This window comes from Pleurodeles waltl, chromosome 2_1 (assembly GCF_031143425.1).
Source record: "Pleurodeles waltl isolate 20211129_DDA chromosome 2_1, aPleWal1.hap1.20221129, whole genome shotgun sequence".
NCBI classification, from domain to species: domain Eukaryota; kingdom Metazoa; phylum Chordata; class Amphibia; order Caudata; family Salamandridae; genus Pleurodeles; species Pleurodeles waltl.
Genome location: NC_090438.1, coordinates 401,277,456 through 401,298,580, shown reverse-complemented (window position 1 = coordinate 401,298,580; position 21,125 = coordinate 401,277,456).

The following is a 21,125-nucleotide window of genomic DNA, read 5'->3' as shown; positions in this document are numbered from 1 at the left end:
CAGCACAGCAGTCTTTCTTCCTGGAGGAGTATCCACAGGTCGATGAGTGTACTCAAGTGGTGGTGTCTGAAGTCAGTACTTATACCCTGTTGTGCCTTTCAAGTGGAGAAGACTTCATAGAGAGGCGTTTGACTCCCTGACCTTCTTGCCCTGGCTCCAGACCAACTACAGGAGGGTATTCAGCCCTTTGTGTGGGGACAGACCACAGCCTGTTCAGGTGTAGGTGTCTACTCATCCCTCCCATCCTACCCAAGATTACCCATCAGTATGTGGATGGCCCATCAGTCACATCTAAGCTCCCTTTGTGTGTTGCTGTCTAGGGGGAATGCACAAAGCCCATCTGTCACCCAGCCAGAGGCGTATTCAGAGACAGGCAGAAGGCACCAAATGACTACGGTAAGAAAATGTCAACTTTATAAAATTGGCATTTTCAGAATTACAATTTAAAATCCAAATTCACTATAAACTGTGATTTTAATCTGTGATTCCAGAGACACCAAACTTGGGGGCCCATCCCTTCCCAATTGGAAATTATACTCATAAAATGTAATAAGGTAATTACAATGTTATCCTCTGTTAGAGTAGTAAAAACATGGATTTAAGAGTTTTTCACTACTAGGACATGTAAAACATGCATGACCTCCTTTTTAAATACACTGCACCCTGCCCTTGGGCTGCCTTGGGCTGCCCAGGGCCTACCTTAGGGGTTACATATATGTACTAAAAAGGAAGGTTTGGCCTGGCAAGAGGGTCGACATAGCAGTTCAATACTGCACACACAGATTCTGCAATGGCAGGCCTGAGACATGTTGACTACTTACATCAGTGCTGCAGACCCACTCGTAGCATTTAATTTGCAGACCCTGGGCACAGGTAGTGCTTTTTACTATGGACTCATAGGGAAATTAAATATGCAAACTCTGGCTAAGCCAATGTTATCATGTTTTAAGCAAAGAGCGCATGCACGTTAGCACTGGTTAGCAGTGGTAAAGTGCCTAGAGTCCTAAAATCAGCAAAAAGTGATTCAGCAAAAAGGAAGGTAAAAAGTCTGGGGATGAACCTGCAGAAAGGGCCAGGTCCACTGAACTCCATGTTGCTGCTGGAATTTCAAAAGAAGCTGAAGACCTGGCTCTTGGACTAGCACTCTTGTCCCTCCACTGACCACTGCTGGACACTGCTCGCTTGCCTAGTACAGGATACCCTCACGGGTGATAAGCTGCTCTCTCCACTAACATAACTACATTAGCTACTGTAGGGTAAGGATGCACTTAGTGATTTTAGTCATATACAGGCAAGCTGGATTAGTTCCCCTCAGTCAGTTCTAGGTCCACTCAAGACGCGTTATGGGAGGTTTTATGGGCAGAGCTTTGAAGGCTTAAATTAGCACCTATGCCACATAGTCTGCCTAGGCACTTTTGTATCACACCACTAGCTGAGCGTGGCACAGGACTCTGAACTGGTGCTAGTGGCTTTGTGTGTTACTCTGACGTCTAATCGGTTATATTGTTCAGCACTTTGCCATTTTTATGATGCACCCAATAAAGGAGGATGCTACATTAAATCGAGTTTTGGTGTGTGTCTTTTTTGTAGATTATGATGAAGGCAGACTATGTGACGACATTGTAAAAGAGTATGAAATGAGAGGGAAAAAGTGATTGGAAAGTAATGGCTAGATTCCTTACCAATGATTGTCATTATCCCCCAATGGTCCTTCCCACTCCAGTTCCTATGACGCTTTCTGCTTACCTTTTGACCTAGTATGTTATTTGCGAAAGTTTAATTAGTACGCCCCTAATGAAGATTCAGGTACACTTGTAGCATGCATATCTCGAGTCATGTTTGATTGTTCCTTCAGCTTTGACTGGAGCAATGTATGTTCCACCAAACCAATTCTAAAGTCCATCTGAATAGTTTCTTGTTTAGTGGGCATTACCTTTCGGTAATATAGTGAAGTTAGTGAGGTAGAACAAATATCAACAAAAAACTTGACCATGTGGAGGCTGACCTGGCTGAATGGACCTTCCTCATAATGTTAGCAGTGGGACGGGAAAGGGGGAATCAGAGTAGTGACAATTAAAGGTATGTAATCCGTCCATTATGGAAACATCCAAAATGCTTCTCATGGTTTAAAAAATAAAACATATCAATTAATATTTCCTTGAGTCTAAATGTGGCTCCTTTTATGATTCAAAAGTTAGATTTCTGTGGGAATAATATTCCACACGTCAACTCACACAGTGCCACTGTGTGTCACACACTTGGGCAGTACTGGGCTGTTAGCCCTGCCCCCTCCATGAATGGACATGTCCTGATTGGTTCAAAGCACTGCAGCCCCCAGTGCAGATCCAGCCCTTTCAAGACCTTGCCCCTATCAAACTGAAAAATATTACCAGATCAGTAGGTCTGATATTCTCTGTGGTCGTTCACTTCGTATGCACTTTGTATTCTACAAGGATACATGACAAACAAGAAGAACATCTACTTGGCAGTTCATTTATGTTAGTTACCTCCAAAGTTGTATTGTCTTCTGTGCCCAGTGAGCGATGGTGCGCCGGTAAGGAACCACGTGAAATATGTACTGAGAGCACCATTTGATTTGGTTGGTGTCCTTCAACGAAAGTGGGGGTGCTAGGGACACCAAAAGGATGCATATAACAAGGAAAATAGACAAATAGAACAGCCTGATCTTTCTAGAATGCTTATTCGTATTGAGTTTCAGAATTGTTTTTTATTAAAATATTTGGGAATCACTGCTACTTTAAAAAAAAAAAAAACTCAATAAAGTTAGCAGGTGCGTAGAGGCTTATTCCGGATGATGTGCGAGTTTCATCAGGATTAATGAGCAATAATAGATAATCAGGTTACAGTGCAGAGGATAGTTTACAGTCTTGCTATAATCATAACAAGAGACTCAGAATGGATGTGAAGTATAAGAAGATCCGGTGCGACAAACCAGCACAGCAGGATGCATGCAAAGATGAGTGTTCGCAAATGTAAACTAACACAAATAACTATGGAAAGCTAACTCTATTAAAATCTGATTAATGAAATACTGAGCACCTGCTGTTCCTCATCAGTATAGCCAGCACACGCACACCAAATTCCTTCTCCAAACAACACCTGCATGCTTTCTTAAATAAACAGAGTTTCAAGGTATCAGACAGTGCAGAGAAACTGAATGTGCATGCTGATGAAGAAACCAAGGTCAAACTACAATCTTATTACAACCGGCACATTATAGGATTCCGGGAGCGTATAATGGATCAAAGGGGCAGTGTCGCTACATTATAAAAAAACTTTTTTGAAAACGGAGTTTGGATAAAGTGCTAGGTATGTTACTAGCATGTGCAAATCATCTGGACCTGTGTCGTGATCCCAGTGTTTGTGCTGTGCAGACACAGAAGCCGGTCTGCCCATGTCTTTTTTTCCGTATACAAAGCAGACATTAGCTCTGAAAATCTCCTAGTGTTCTGGATAGTAAAGCTCAGAAACACGCAGCTGCAAATGCTGTCCTGTATTTCTGGCCTCTGCTGTTTGCAGCCCATGCACTAACTCCGGGATTTTTAGAGTTAATATATGAACTGAATACGGAAAAAAATGGACAGGCCTTTTCTGCTTCCAAACAATGCACAGAACCGGATATGACACGGCCAGAGGGACATATGAAGTGCCAGCTGCCTCAGAAAAGAGCCCTCCGTTTGTTTTGATGCACCTGAACTCTCTAAAGTGAACTCAATTAACACAATGTTTCTCTAAGAGATTAATTTTCAAACAGTACAGCCAGGGCCCGACTGGGAACCCAAAGCAGCCCCGGCAATTTCGTCAGACCAGCTCCCGGTTTGTGGGTGTGGGGGTGGGGGAGGGGTTAGAGAATGCACTGCTGCAATACCGGTCCCCAGTAACAAAACTGGTCCCCATCATTCCAGCCCACCAGGAAAAAGCCAGATGCCACCTACCGTCAGCCCAGCCCTCAGTACAGCTCAGAAATAGTAAGCAGGGCTTGCCTCTTTCTGTTTCTGAGCTGTGATATCTACAACGATGGACAAACAGACAAAAATCCACTTTAGATAGTACAAGCATAAACATAAGTGCTCAGGTTTGTACTGAGCCAGGGCACCGATTACAAGCTGGGCAGTTAATTCCGTCCCCAGTCTAAACCCCTGTTTTTGCAACGGCCGGAATTACGTTTTTTTTATTTATTTTTTAATGCATTTGATAATTATCTGATGTGTTAAATAACCCAACCTTCAACGAAAATTATCAGGAGAAATGTGTGCGGTCTTTACTGTACCATGTGGATTTTGAAGTGTTAAACACCAGGGGCCAGATGTATGAAGCATTATTCCGGTTGCAAACTGCCCGAAAAAATGCTTTTTATGATGTACCAAAGGATCACATTTTGCTTTTGCGATTCAGTGTTAGGAAGGTGCGTGTTTGGGGCATCCCTTCCTAATACTGAATCACACTGGTATGTGTGACTGTTTTGTGACCGAAATGCAGTTGCAAAACATTCTCATTTTACTGACTCCTTGAAGGAAGGGACCCCTTCCCCTCTGTGAATGGCAGTGCAAAACATTTCTAAGGGCAGGCAGTGGTCCTATGGACCACTGCCTGGTCTTAAAAAATTAAAAGAAAACTTTTCAGTTTTCTTTTTGAAACACATCCTGTTTTCCTTCAAGGAAAACGGGCTGCATTTCAGAAGGAAATAAAGACTATTTAAAAAGCAGTTACATACATAGTGATCTCTTGTCCCCAACAGGCCACTATCCCTGTGAGTGCGGCCATTCTCAATGGGGTCGCAAATTGTGACCTATGTCTTTAATACTGAGGTAGGTCATTTGCGACCCTATTGGGAATCACAAACGGTGTACTTAACATTGTTGTACATTTTGTTTTGCGACACAGTTGCAAAACAAAGGTCGTACATCTGGCCCCACGTTCTGCATGTTATTCCCCACTAGCTCGTAATAGGTGCTATTTATTGCACCCGATAAATAATAAAACCCAGGGTATCTTTATTTACAACGTGTGATAAATAGCTCCATTACTTTTAATCAGTCCCTTTTTTTTTTTTCTCACTGCGCAGGTGGGATTGGTGCATTTTCTTCTCCTCATTGTTTGAAAAATCTCCAAGTTGGTGCAGGTACATGTTTTGCTGACAACACTGCTTACAAACAGAAAGATACAATTACTGCCATGTTTTTTCTCCCTCTGCTGTCCACAGCCCAGGCACTGTCAGATTTTTACAGTTTATGTATGCTCTGTGGATATGGAAAAGAAATGCACAGAACCCTTCTGCACCAGCGCAGCAGAGTGAACAGGATCATGAAATGGACCCTGAGTCCATATACTGCACAAGCAGACTGTCAGTTTGCACACCTTTCTTTATTTCTCTGCTGAGAGGGTCCATATAATTGAAGGGATCCCTGTTAAACAGCCAGTCAAAGAGTGCACTGGCTCTTGTTGGGTGCTTGAGAACCACCTTCAGAGAAGATGCTCATACAGTGCTCATACAGTGCAAGGCTGGAGACATAAAGGCCCTCATTACGAGGCTGGGTGGCAGTCAGGCGGTTGGATCCCTGCCAAAGAGGCAGTCCAACTGCAACATTATGACCGTGGTGTTTCTGCCAAAGTCAAACAACTGGCACTGCCACTTTTCAGCCGGCCGACGACCTGGTGTTCCAGGCGGTCCCAATCTGCCTGGGCTGCGCTGCAAGCAGCGCTACCCTGGGGGTTACAACCACCCTCTCTCCACCAGCTTTTACATGACAGTTGCACTGCCATGTAAAGGCTGGCAGAGACAGGGTGCTGGGGGCTCCAGGGGGCCGTGCACTGCCCATGCCTTTGGCATGGGCAGTGCTAGGCCCCCCTGGCCAGCCCCATTGCGCAAATCACTATCTCCTTGCAGGCAGTGATTTGGGCAACAGGTGCTGGTGCACCCGACGCACCACAACATCAATTATGAGCCGGCGTCAGTGTTGTGGGCTGTTGCCTGCTGGGCCAAACTGTGTTTCCGTCCACTGACCCAGCAGGAAACTCGTAATGGGGCCTGGGGGAGGGCTGCCACATAGGTGGTGACCTGACAGCGGGAGTTTGGCAAGCAAGCTTTTCCACACGCCAAACTCAAAATTACCCCCAAAGTCTCTCCACCCTTGACTTCTTTCATTAGGGGTGCCCAAGAGGACATGTTGGTCAATTACCAGTACCTCACAAATTTAATCCTCAATAGGGTAAATACGTTGACACAAACTCAGCACTAAGTGTTGTGGTGGAATTTACTTTTCAACACAAATCATGACTTGTGTTGGAAGGTTTCTGACATTGTCTTACTTTGCATCAAGGAGGAATACCATTGGTGGTACATGGACATTTCCATGTGGCTTTCAATGGGTTTTGACACAAATCCCGATCTACTAACATTTGTCGACAGTGATTTGTGCCAGAAAGTTACAACTTCTTGATCCATGCATGACAAGGTAGCAACTTTAAAACTCTTCACATATTTTCATCTTTGCGTGTGTGATGCACTCTGGAGCACACAGCCATAGTGGGTAATGTATCAAAGCACATTTATTGTTCTGGAAGGTTCAGCTCCCAGTACAGATCCTATGTGTGACAGAAAATTCACACCTTTGAAACTATGGTACAAGGGTCTGCGCGTTGGCACATGGCAGCCTAAAGTGTGCCAGTGCAGAGAGAGAAAAAAAAAGCACCACATTGTAGTAGATATGTTGCTGCTCTCCTCTCTTACTTTCATGCAAAGAAGCACAGAAACTTTAGTAAATATAATCCTCAATGAGTAGCATATAAAAGACAGAATACAGTTCATTTGCACATGTACTTATTACATGATGCAGATGGGCGTGAAGAAGCATACTTTCTTTGTATGGAGCTATGTCAAAGCTTATGAGAGAATGCCCATGTTACATCGTGCAGCACTCCATTTTTCAAGCATAATAGGTTTACAGAATGTGTTTGACTAGTATCTCTAATGTACTTTTTTTGGAAGTGTTACACTGAGATAAGTTCCTATTGGTATGTTGGTGCACTTCTGTATTAGACCCACGGACGGCCAACTAATAAACAGAGTAAGAGTCCACCTGGCCAAATGTTTAACCTTTTCGTACCTTTTCATTCTAACTATGGCTCACTTTTACACACCTACTTCTGCATGCCTTCACATCAGCCCTATACTCAAATGCATTGATATTGAATGTCCACTCTGCAATCAGTCAGTACACCTTATGACTACCTTTATTGCTTTAATTATTACTTCATGTTAGTTATGCCTTAAATTGCTTGATAACAGCCATGACGTTAAATTTATATAAAATTCACACATATGCAGATAAAATCAGTTTGGAACAACTCATAGTCAAATAGCAACCGATAGTGCTAACATGTGTATGCTAACTGAACACTAACTGCCTTGATAATGGACCTGATATACAAAGATGTAACAGGTTGCAAAAAAGCCCTAAATAGGGATTCTACTATTTACGAAAGGTTTATAAAGCAGGATTCAGAACACCAAAGAAAGAATAGCAAGAGTGGGCGTTGTTAAAAGCCCACAGAGAGATCACAATATACCAGAGAACTTGCGCGCTGGACCCTAAAAATTGTTAAACATGTGGCTCTTTTTCCAATATTCAAAATGTTAATCATCAATAATGATTCACAATTTAAATGGCCAAAGGACAAAGGAGTCGCAACTATAGTAGTAAAACAGCCAAATAGAATCTTAAAATTACCATATAGTGGAAGACCAAACATACACAATGTGTGTACCTTATGTAATAATCGTGAGGAGGGGTGCACTGATAGGTCGATATGGGAGAAGAACACAGGAGAGGGATTTGATCACAAAGATGAGGAGCTTTAAGGTAGATACAGGCTGATGAATTCTGTTATACTTGATTTTAACAAATTAATTAGAGCCAATGATAGTGAGACAAGGGGCCTAATTCAGAAAAGTAAACTTACATTTTTGTGTAAGTTCATTATTTTTTGCTATTCACAGACTACGAGTTAATAGTAACTCCACACATAAAAAGTTAGGACAGGCGGATCATTTTATGTGCAGTAAATATACAAAACAGTGCAATTTCTAAAATTGTAAATGTCTCCAAAAATAAATGTAAGTTACTTTATCTAGTTTGACCTGGTCATGGGCACTCTGCTAGCAGTAATTTGTACCTCTGCGCCCCTGCTATGTGTAAAAGTGTTATGTTTTGAGACACTACTCAAACTAAACCCTACCTCACTCTAGTATTTGAAGTTTTAGATTTACTTTTGTTTCATTGGTTGAATGCATAAGGGTGAATATTTTAAACTGAGTATAACTTTGAATACACACCATCTTAAATATATATCAGTCATTCCTCACCTGTTATGTTATGGTGAACACTGGGGATAAGGTTTCATCATCACTGATAGAATTCTTTTTGGCAATTATTTCTTCTGTTGGTGTTGAAGGAAATCTGTTTCAGGACTACCTCATGTATCACTAGCCTCTGCTCTTCAAGCTGCCGACCTTTCCGTGTTCCTTGACGGCAAATCACACCACTGCTTTCGAATTTCTTCAGTGGTTGAGTTAATAAATCAAACACCATTTATGCAGTCATTCCTCATATTCATGTTTTGGTGGCTTCAACAATGTTAACGGATGAGTTACAAAACTTTTATCTTGTTTCCCAATGTACTCCTCTAATGTCTAATACAGCATCTTGTCCTTTTTCTGCTGCCATCCTTTGCTGATTCCTAATTTTCCAGTTTGATAGAATAGGATCAGGAATACCCCATGAAGAGTTCAGCTCCTCTCCTCTCTCTTCAACGTGGCTTACTTCCTGGTTTACATATGTCAAACCACCACGGTCATAATGTGGCTGCCGGACCTCCACATTGGCAGCAGTCCGACCACCACTGCAGCCCTGGTGGTCTTTAGATCGCCAGGGTCGTAATGAAGGCCTAAATGTCTAGGGCAGTCCTTGACAATATGAGGTACAGAGTATGGCCTGACACATGGAGGGACGCACAGACCCTCATTGTGGACAGAGGCTGCTGTCCCTGTCTCAGGTTTAGCACATAAGTCGGTGGTGGCAGCTTACTGTGTTTTTTGAGCTCATGTAGTTTGAAGAGACTTTTTTTCAGTGTCAGTGAGAAGATGGCCTAATGGTCTCTTTTGTGTAAAGTTCTACTGTTTTTTTGTATTATTTTTGTTAATTGTAATACAGTTATTCCAGGGATGGAACATTCATGACACAATACTTAATTCCAGACATCCGGGGAAGATATTGAAACCCAAACACAAAAATACATGACAAATTATGTCGTCCTGAGGTAAAAACCTTTTCCCTCCCACACAATCATCTAAATACCAACCCAGCAAAATCAAAATCTTTTCACCCTTCCTCCAAATGCTTATAATGGTGGTGCTTCCAGTCAATCCCTATTTATTGTACATCATAAGGTATTAAGGCCATATTTATACTTTTTTAGTGCTGTATTTGCGTCATTTTCTGACGCAAAAGCGGTGCAAACTTACAAAATACACTAGTATTTTGTAAGTTTGCGCTGCTTTTGCATCAAAAAGCGGCGCAAATGCAGCACTAAAAAGGTAGAAATATGGGCCTAAACATCCCTAAGAAATCACCCGTGCTCCCTTAAAGTGCAGTTATTCCAGGGGAAGCAAATTCCGCCCAAAATACCTCATGCATAGTGACCATACTTCATTTCAGTCCCCAATTATTACACATCTTAAAGGGCTCTATGTCCAAAAGTGCCAATGCTCCTTAAAGTACAGATGCTGCAAAATCAATTGCTATACTAATATGTCGTGGAAGAGGGTTAAATCCTAAAAGTCACAGTGTGCTGCTATCTCCAAAGTACCTCGGTCCCTATAATTACCACTAAAAACTGTATGAGAGACCAGAACCTACTCATTCCAGACCCATTTCCTCCATTTTCTGTAACATAGTAAAGAGTGATTAACTTTGGCATGGTACCAGGCTTCCTGCTTGCCAGCTTTCTGTGCTGTTAAACTGCCATTCTACTACCCTAGGTATAGCAGGGGATTTCCAATACATGGTAATCAGGGAGTGGGCTATCAGCATTGCAATAAATATAAAGTGCTCCATATCATTTTAACATGTCATCGCCCCATCCCAGATACCCAGAAGTGCCATTCTCAGGGTAGGGTGAATATTCTATTCAATTATCCTGCCTACTACCTGGAACTCACCCTTCCAAAATGTCTCCAAATGGCCACAGGTCCAAAACGTATGCAACCAATACCGTACCTGTTTACATTTCAGGCAGTTTCTGGAGGAACCAGAAATAATCCTATAAACTAATTGTGGAGTAAAGTACAGCATCCATCCATTGAAAACAAGCATTTGCAATGCAATAGGTCTTGCATTTGCTAGAGGTAGAGCGATTGGTGTTGTAAATGACAATGTCTTTTTATTTATGTGTTTTGGTTTGGAGTGTAGGGGATGTATGTGGAGTGGAGTGGACATTTGTGGTTTGTATTTTAATTGTTACTTGTGGAATTGAGCAGTGTGGAATTGTGTGGTATGAAGTATTTGTGTAATGGAATTATGTGGCATGGTGAATATATATGGATGATAGCTGTATAAAATAGATAGAAAGGAAGATAGAGAGGGATACGTAGTTTATTTACAAACTGGTGCAAGCGTCCCTCACACAGAAGGTACAAAGCAAGCTTCCCTCACACAGAAGGGACAATGCAAGCTTCCCTCACACAGATGGTACAATGCAAGCTTCCCTCAAAGTGAAGGTACAATTCAAGGTTCCCACACAGAGAATGTACCATGAAAGCTTTCCTCACACACAGCAGATACAGTACAGGCAGCAACAGTGCATGCTTCCCTCATACACAGCAGATACAGCACAGGCAGCAGTGCATGCTCCCTCACAGAGAAGATACAATGCAAGCTTCCATCACAGGGACGGTACAGTGCAAGCTTCCCTCACAGGGAAGGTGCAATGCAAGCTACAATGCAAGTTTCCCTCAAAGGGAAGGTACAATGCAAGCTTCGCTCACAGAGAAGGTACAATGCAAGCTTCCCTCACACAGAAAGTACAATGCAAGCTTCCCTCACACAGAAGGTACAATTCAAGCGTCCCTCACACAGATGGTACAAGGCAAGCACCCCTCAAAGAGAAGGTACAATGCAAGCTTCCATTATAGAGAAAGTACAATGCAAGCTTCCCCCACAGAAAAGGTACAATGCAAGCTTCCCTCACAGAGAAGGTAATATGCAAGCACCCTTCACACACAGCAGATACAGTAGAGGCAGCAGCAGTGCAAGCTTCCCTCACACACAGCAAATACAGTACAGGCAGCAGTGCAAGCTTACATCACACACAGCAGATACAGCACAGACAGCAGCAGTTCAAGCTTCCCTCACACAGATACAGCACAGCAGCAATGCAAGCTTCTCTCACACACAGAGCAGATACAGCACAGGCAGCAGCAGTGCAAGCTTCCCTCATCCACCACAGATACAGCACAGCTGCAGTGCAACCTTCCCTCACACACAGCACAGAAGCAGCACAGCAGCAGTGCTAGCTTCCCTCGTACACAGCAAATGCAGCACAGGCAGCATTAGGGCAAGCTTCCTGAACACACAGCAGATACAGCACAGGCAGAAGTCCAAGCTTCCTTCGCACACAGCAGATACAGCATGCATCAGTGCAAGCTTCCCTTACACACAGCAAGTATAGCACAGTGGCAGTACAAGCTTCCCTCACACACAGCAGATACAGCACAGGCAGCAGCAGTGCAAGGTTCCCTCAGACACAGCAGATACAGCACAGCAGCAGTGCTGCACTCAGGCCTGGCAAGCAAAAAAGCAGGACTTGATGAAAAGTTCTTACTTCTCTAGTGTTAAAAAGATTGTATAGAAGCTTTCTGTGTGCTGGTTGCAAAGTGAAGCATATACACAGTATGTGCAAAAAAGATTCTTCTGATCCCTGACACAGCCTGCATGACGGTGAGCTCGGTTCTGGAACACCAAATGTCTGAAAATGGGCACTTGTGATGTTTTGTGCATGTTCTGTTTATCGGGTGTATCATTTACCATATCCATAAAATTGCACACATTTGGTATTTAACACTTCAATACCAACTCCAACTGCTTGGTACGTGGTAAAAACTCTAAATCAGTTCAACACTTGTTGTTTACCAAACCTGCAAAATTTGTATTTATCTAATTTGCAAGTTTGGCAGTTTTTACATCTAAATCTGTAATCAAGCTCATAATGGATCATGTATTACATACAGAAATGTGTAATCTTCTACTATAGCAAGTTAACACCCTAACAGAGGTGAAACCTAAAACAGAAATTATGTACGTCTCCTTTTGTTGTATTAATTATGCAGTTTTTATCAAACTTCAACGGTGGCAAATATTGTAATGTCAGTGGGATTTAGGGCCAGATGTAGAAAGCTTTTTGCATGACGCAAACTGCGAAAATCGCAGTTTGCGCCATGCAAAAAGCCTTTTGCGATGCTCATTCACAAATTGCGAGTCGCAATTTGTGAATGCGACCCGCAAATAGGAAGGGGTGTTCCCTTCCTATATGCGACTTGCATCGCAATTCAGAGTTGCTTTGTGACCGCGAATGCGGTCGCAAACCAACTCGCAGTTACCACCAGTGTCACACTGGTGGTAACTCATTTACAATGAGTCCCCATGGGACCCCTTCCCCTTTGTGAATGTCGGCAAAAATATTTTTTCAGAGCAGGCAGTGGTCCTATGGACCACTGCCTGCTCTGAAAAAAACGAAACCAAATGGTTTCGGTATTTTTTTCATTCTGCAACTCGTTTTCCTTTAAGGAAAACGGGCTGCAAAATGAAAAAAAAAAAAATGCTTTATTTACAAAGCAGTCACAGACATGGAGGTCTGCTGACTACAGCAGGCCACCATCCCTGTGAGTGCAGGGACTCGCTATGAGGTCGCAAAATACGACCCACCTCATGAATATTGATGAGGTGGGTCTTTGCGACCCCATAGCGAGTCGCAGAAGGTGTCTGAGACACCATTCTGCATCCGATTTTGCGACTTGCAAATTGCGAGTCGGTCAGACTCGCAATTTGCAAGTCGCAAAATTGGATTTTCCTACATCTGCCCCTTTTGTTGTTTAAGGATATGTCACAACACTACCTGAAATGATTCAGGGCCAAATAACATAATATGTCACTTCCTGTAACATTATTTAACTCAAAGGGGGTATGATGTCACATCTGCTACCCCTAGCATTTTGGTGAACTGACGTCTACACACTGATTTCTAGCTAGAATTTTGAATTAGTAACCTCTATTGGCTAGTTTGCTGCATTGTGAGTCTTTAACTTCAGGCCACCTACATGAGTAAGCCTTGGACTGCTCAACCTCACCACTCTGAGGTCACAGGCTAAAAGGTTTTGTTGATGCTCACTGTTATGCTCATTAGTTAGGTAAGCACCAGGACACAATTTGTAACAGGCACATTTTGTCAAAATCCAAGTTTAGTATCCTGTTTGCCCTGGAATTCCTGAAACGTTCACACAGTAACAAGGCAACAGGTTGAGAGGGTTTGTGTGTTTTTACAAACTCCGTTAGAGGGGCACATGGAACCCAACTATGGTAGGGATCAAAAATTGCAGGCTTTGTGATCATGGGCTGAAATGTTAACTCTTGTTTTGTGTCTACGTAAAGGGTTGGGCTACACAGTCGTAAAACACTTGAGAAAGCATTAGCAATGTCTGGGCATTTACACCTGCAATGAGGCAACATTCACAAGCCTAGTTGGAGGTGGTCTACTGCTAACAGGAACATCAGTAAAATGAATATATCTTATGCTTAACACCTATTTTGTATGTAAACATAACTGTGATTAACTATATATTTAGGTTTTGTAATTGAGGCCCCGCTCCATATAGCAGAGATTTTCTTATATTGTTTTTTTTTTTTTTATGTAAGTTAATAAAAAAACACCACATTACTAAGTTGTTATGTTGCAGTGCATCACTAAGTGAAAAAAACACATACACACATTTATTACGGGCTGCCACTTGACAAAATAAACTATGCAGTAGTGACATATCACTTGAACATTTATAGTGCTTTGAAGTACTTATCCTAAGAGACTTCTGTGCCAGAGGTGTATCTAGGATAACTCATTTTGGGCCATGCCAACACTAAATTAGCAAGTGCTCACTCTCTCACCCCTATGAGGCATTGTGCATGGTCAGTTCACCTGAGGCATAAGGATCAAAAGAAAGCACAAGAGATATGGAGAAAGAACAAGGGAAGCAGGTTGACATTTCATAAATGCATTCACCATGGAGATTTGCAGTTTCTTGCATAAAATGATAGCATTTAAGTCTTGTTGGTATATGTATTAAGCAATTTATTATTCGCAATAGAGTTTCAGGTTTTACAGTTCCATGCCATAGTAATTCATCCATTTCAGGTTTCTCTGTGAAATCTTGACATTGTAGTTCTGATAATTAAAAGAGGTCACTAGGACTGCAACTCCCAAATACCAAAAAGAAAATATTGCACTGGGTGAGTTACACAACTGGAACCGGGAAACTGGAGCGTTCTAGAAATATTGGGGGTCATTCTGACCCTGGCGGTCATGGACCGCCAGGGCCAACGACCGCGGGAGCACCGGCAACAGGCTGGCGGTGCTCCCATGGGCATTCTGACCGCGGCGGTACAGCCGCGGTCAGATACGGGAAACCGGCGGTGTCCCGCCGGTTTCCCACTGCCCAAGGGAATCCTCCATGGCGGCGCTGCAAGCAGCGCCGCCATGGGGATTCCGACCCCCTTACCGCCAGTCTGGCTCTGGCGGTTTCGACCGCCAGAACCTGGCTGGCGGTAACGGGCGTCGCGGGGCCCCTGGGGGCCCCTGCAGTGCCCATGCCACTGGCATGGGCACTGCAGGGGCCCCCTAACAGGGCCCCACCAAGATTTTCAGTGTCTGCCAAGCAGACACTGAAAATCGCGACGGGTGCAACTGCACCCGTCGCACCCCTTCCACTCCGCCGGCTCCATTCGGAGCCGGCATCCTCATGGAAGGGGGTTTCCCGCTGGGCTGGCGGGCGGACTTCTGGCGGTCGCCCGCCAGCCCAGCGGGAAACTCAGAATAACCGCGGCGGTCTTTTGACCGCGCAGCGGTATTCTGGCGGTTCCCGCATGGCGGGCGGCTCCCGCCAAGCTCAGAATGACCCCCATTGTCTTTGAAAACCACTTCTAAGATTTTTGTCTTGACTGCACCAACAGACATGTCAAATTCAGACCGAAGTTCAGAAATGTCAACATCTGATTTAGCTCCAACGGGCCAAACTGGTAGTGTTGCCATGTCATTTGTGACACATTCAATCAGCTGATATTTTAGTCTACAACACTCTTAACTGTGGAATTCATAATTTAATATTTTCCATGGATCTATGTGTGCATTCATACAAAGCACATTTGATTAAATCAGAGACCACCTGAAAGTGTCACACAGGACGTTAGGTCACCTGTCAAATATGGACTGCATGCCACTCACCATAGTGTATTTTGCCCCTGATTTTGGAGCAAAGAGGTATCTGCGGACCTGAACCATTTGAAAGCCCAGTGAAGCAATTTGAAGGATTGAAAAAGAGGATACTAGAATAATTTAAAAAATGTACTGCAACTTCCCATTAAGCCCAGCTTTTGCATTTGTACGGTACAGTAGTGGGTGTTTAATTTAGTGCCCTTCAAGAGATAGCTTTTAGAGAAGTAAAACATTTAAATAAAATAAGAAATCACCCTTTGCTTGCAGAGGATGTGGGGTTAAATCAAAAACGTTTTAAGATGTGGGCTGAATGGGGACTTGCCCTGGGCCCCCACCTTTAAAGGGCCCTACTGAGAAGGTGGGTCCCTGTCCACCCTCTGTCTATTTTTGTATCTCATTCTCTCCTCCAATCACCATTGTCATTCTGGGGATGTTTGGGGTCCCGGCAAGACATAATTCAGCTGTTTTTTGTCATCCCACTTTTGAAAGTTTAATGTATACATTAGGAAGTATAGGCATTGAGTGGGATTCAATTAGCGCAAAACAGGTAATAAAATTCAACATTGCTCCAAACTTGGAGCTTCAAAATTTGTCATGCCCGGATCATAAAAATTTATCTTGGTTAAATGGTCCTGAGAGTTAACTATAACCTTGCCCACATAGATCAAAATAAACAAGGTCTGGTAGCATGGGACTTCAAGTCACCAGGAGGTTTTGTTTCGAGGTTTCTATTTTTAATTACTAGTGCATTCTGGGAGTTGTAATCTTGGTTAATTTCAACTGGACTAGAGTACCTGGAAAGATTTGTCAAAGGCTTGGACTGGGAAAGTGGTATGATGTGACATGAAGTAATCTGGAAACTGTTGTACATGTCCGACCTGATAAGGGAACATGGCTACTCTACTGCTTTATTCCCTAACATCGATAGGGTGTGACCACCCATGTCAAACAGGATTACTTTAGAAGCCATCCCAGAGTCATTGGATGATCATCTAACTACTGTAGAAGTCATTTCCACGTCATCAGACATCATCAACCTCTTGAAGTCATCAGAAAAGTTTAGAAACTTGAGCCTGATGATTCCAAGATGACTTGAAAATGAGTAGCTGATGACTTCACAAGGTGTGACTATTCCTGATGACTTCAGGAGGATTTAAAAATGAGTATCTGATGACTTCAAAAGGTGCGACTATTCCTGATGACGTCAGGAGGATTTAAGAATGAGTAGCTGATGACTTCACAAGGAATGACTATCCTTGATGACTTCAGGAGGATTTCGAAATGAGTATCTGATGACTTCACAAGGTGTGACTATTCCTGGCGACTTCAGAAGGATTGAAGAATAAGCATCTGATTGTTTCATAAGGTCCAATTGTTGTTGATGATTTAAGGGTAATTTGAAAGTAAACATCCAGAACATCACAATCATAATTTAACAAGATGAAATTGCTCCAGATGTTTTGAGAATGATTTGTCGATTACCCAAATAATACAGCAACTGTTTTGGTTTCATTTTTTTGTCAGAAAGGTCCAACCTGCTATGTGTTTTAGAGTTATTGGCTGATTAATACCCAGTGAACACAATTTAGGTATTAAATGAGTTTTCTTTAAATGCATAGAATCATAGTGTGTTTCATCAGACTATGTAAGAAAAGTCCCAGATAAATATTTATTGAGTTTGTTTTTTTATTTTACATATTTATTAATTTATACTAATCAGTATTAATAAGTATATTGTGATAAAATGTTCAAAACATGTTAATTTTGATTCCACTGGATTAATTGTAGATAGGGCAAATGGAATTAGGCAGAAATGGAGTATGAAAAAATTGGGCAGTATTGTCTAAACTGTGCAGCTGGGAAAACAAATTATGAATTCAAAGAATAAAAATTACACAGCACATTCTGTGAAATGTAGCTACATGACATTTTAAAACGGGAAATACTGCAAAGTAAAAGAAAAAAGTGGCAGCTTCAGCAGAATTCTGTGACAATGAGTTTTCCGACTTTGTGAGTGAAGGGTGAATCTTCACCTGCCTCTATTTTCAACAAATAGCGGTATGTATACAAAGGTGTCACAGTGCTTTAACTAACTATACACCTACTCGCCCACCAATTACCTTGCACTACACTAATCAAAAGTGAGGCTGATTGACTTTACCACTGCTTGTTATTAATACTGCAGTTTCTATCTTTCACAATAAAATAGTCTGCCTAAATCATGTTTATGTCCATGTATATACAGGTGTGTGCGTAATTTGTGTATTTTCCCCACTAATTAACAAAATGATGGCAAAACTGCACAAAATAGCGTTTATTACGTGAAATGCAAATCCATCGTTTTGCATTATGTTGTAGAGTGAAATGTGTCAATTCCTGGTGCAAGAACGCATAGACACAAATGCACTGTGAATAACAGCTGCTTGCGTTCTGTTGTTCCCATGCGTTTGCAGTAAAATTTTACCACAAATTGCATGTTCAATTATGCATAATTTCGTGTAGCAAGCATAATACAAAATTGCCCAAATTATGTGAATTACGTCAACGGAATTTTATCTTTGCCCAGGCCTACTATATATATGTGGTGTTTGTATAGCGTAATCGAGCCGGCGGAGTGGGAAGGTGCGACGGGTGCTACTGCACCCGTCGCGTATTTCACTGTCTGCTATGCAGACAGTGAAATACTAGCGGGGCCCTCTTACGGGGCCCCCTGCAGTGCCCATGCCATGGTCCATTGAACAGTTTGGAGAATAGCTAGGGAAGCTAGGGAATGTACTTTGGAAATACAACATTACCAAATAATTGAGGCCACAGTATTTATATTTAATTGGTCCCTCACACCATCAAATCCATTAATGAGGAACCAGAATTTCTTCTTATCATTATGTTTCTACTTACTAAACATACTACAAGTGCTATTTAAAGAGGTAACATATACTTGTGACTAGTTTACATGTGCAATTTACTCTTACACTTTTGAATAGCTTCACTGCTTTGAGTTTTTCACAAAATCCAAGAGCGAAGTTACTCAAAAGTGTAAACTTAACATTGCCACCAGCTGAAAAATGCTGTGTAGCCAAACTGATGAGGGTAAATTACTACAGTCAAAAATGAAATAATATTAAGTCCATCACCAGACATAGACAATTAAACAACTTATAGTAACAATATAAATAAATTTAATGTAATGTTAAAAAATCTAAAAATAATACATAATTTTTTTTTATTATGTATTACTTTGACAACTTTTTTTAATTTAAAAAAATAATAAAATTATGTTTAGTTGATTCTGTACATCACTTCCAATAATTGTTAAAGCATAAATAAGGTATAATAAAGATATGTTTTTACTTAAATTCAACAAATCATTTTCATTTAACTTAATATTTTCAAAATAAAGTTATCAAGGCTGTAGTATTTTTCATTTGTCTACTTTTAAAATAAATATTAATTTGAAGTATGTATTAAGATATTTTAGTAATTTTCACTATACTTTACCATACATAGATCTCTGCTAGTTTGGTGAAGATCTGGCTCTGGTAAAGTATAGGAATATTTTCTCTCTACTTGACTGTGGGAGATTTGGGATAGCCTTTCTTTACTGTCTACTAAGCAGAGCTGTATTCCATTGAGACAAACCTGGCAATTAATTTTTGTTGTGCAGGAGTTAACAAAAAGCGATTTGGATTTGATTTTGTCATATGAGTTGTATAGTGATACCTTCCCAATCTTTCCCATCCATCTGTCTATTGTATGTGTAGAAGGTATTGATTGTGGAAGTATCCCAAGTTCTGTTGTCCTTAAAGTAATATTTAGCAGTACACTTAGGGGAATATTTATCAAGGTTTTGTGACACCCTTGCACCACACAAAGGGGCGCATGGGCAACACAAAACCTAAATGAGATTTATTAAGCCATGCGAGGCCACCTTGTGAGGCCCTGCGTGACTTGATAAATTAAGAGTAACGCTAGGCAGTGTAAATTGCAGTACTCTGTGGCAGGGAGACATTCTATGGGTGGAGTATGCATGTTCCAAGGCATCCACCAATGGATTTTGTCTCATTCCGAGATTTACAATTAGTGGAAGACCTGGGAATGCATCAAAATGCTGCATTCTGCTGCACACGTAGAAAGATGATCACACCTCTCAGGATTGTTTTTGTGCAGGAAGGTGTCCCTTCCTGCACAAACACATTCCTGCCTACAATGCAGGCACCCTTGCAACATGATGTAGGGGTGCCTGTATTGGTGCTAGGAAGCCAAATGTGCACCAGCACTTGGAGAGAACAAGAATGTTCCCTATTATGTTAAATACAGTGCATTCCTGCCCTTTCCTTTGCGTGCAGCACAGCAAGGTCGCTTGCTGCATTGCGCTGCGTGAAAGATTGATAAATATGTCCCTTGTTTTTTTTTGTGCACTGCTCAGCCTCACAATTGGCTCTTCATTAGTGACTTCACATGGTCATTAATGCCACTACTGCACATTTTAGAGATTACAAATGTTGCATTAATTACTGTGGCGTTATAAGACATCACACCTGGTTTTCAAAGTTGCTGTTCGTCTTACTGATTTTGGTTATACTGTATTTGTGATAGTTTGCAAAGTACAATGAAACTATCTACTTAAACATCTCCACTAACATTTTACTTTTAAGATACACTATTTGATTTAAATTTACATCATGCTCAGGGAAAACATTTTAAATGATATGTTGTTCATTAGATTACACTGAATTAATTAAATGTGGAATCATAATAAAATAGATTATGTGAAACTATAGGGAATATTTATGAAATTATCATGCAGCAAGTTACTGTGGTGCTCTGTGCTGTGTGATAAGGAAATGGCAGGAATCTGCTGAAATAAACAGTATATAATGTATTCCTCTCATTTCACAGTGCTGGGGCACAATGTGCTGCATAGCGCCAATGGAGACCCTCTTGCACCATTATGTAAGAGTGCTTGCATTGTAAGCAGGATTATTTTTGTGCCTAGAGGGGCACCTTCCTGAACAAAAACAATTCCCTGAGACGTTTTCCTCCTCTTTCTATGTGTGCTGTAGAATGCAGCACCACAAATTGAAAGAGGTAAGAACAAGGAGAAATAAACATATTTCTCCTTGTTATGCTGAACATGGGGAAACATAGCCATTTTGGATCATTCACAGGTCTATTACTTATGGTAAATCTTGGAATGCATCAAATTCCATGGGTGGGAAGACCCACACATCACCCATGGAATGTATCCCTGGGGCAGAGTAACACAATGCAGCGATTTGCCCTGCTTTGCTTTACTCCAAATTTATCAAGCCGCTTAGGGACAAGCAAGGTGGCCTTGATTAGCTTGATAAATCACACATTCATAGCTGCATTGCACTTCCACCCTGTTCCATGGTGCAAGGTTGACACAAGTACATGATAAAGATGGCCCTACGTTTCATCTACTTGTAAACCATTTGGAAGCACAGAGGTAAGGGAAGTCCACAGTACATGGGACTAGAGATACATAGAACACATTAAATAGTATATCAGTTTACTACTACTTTTCGACAATCAGCACAATGTCA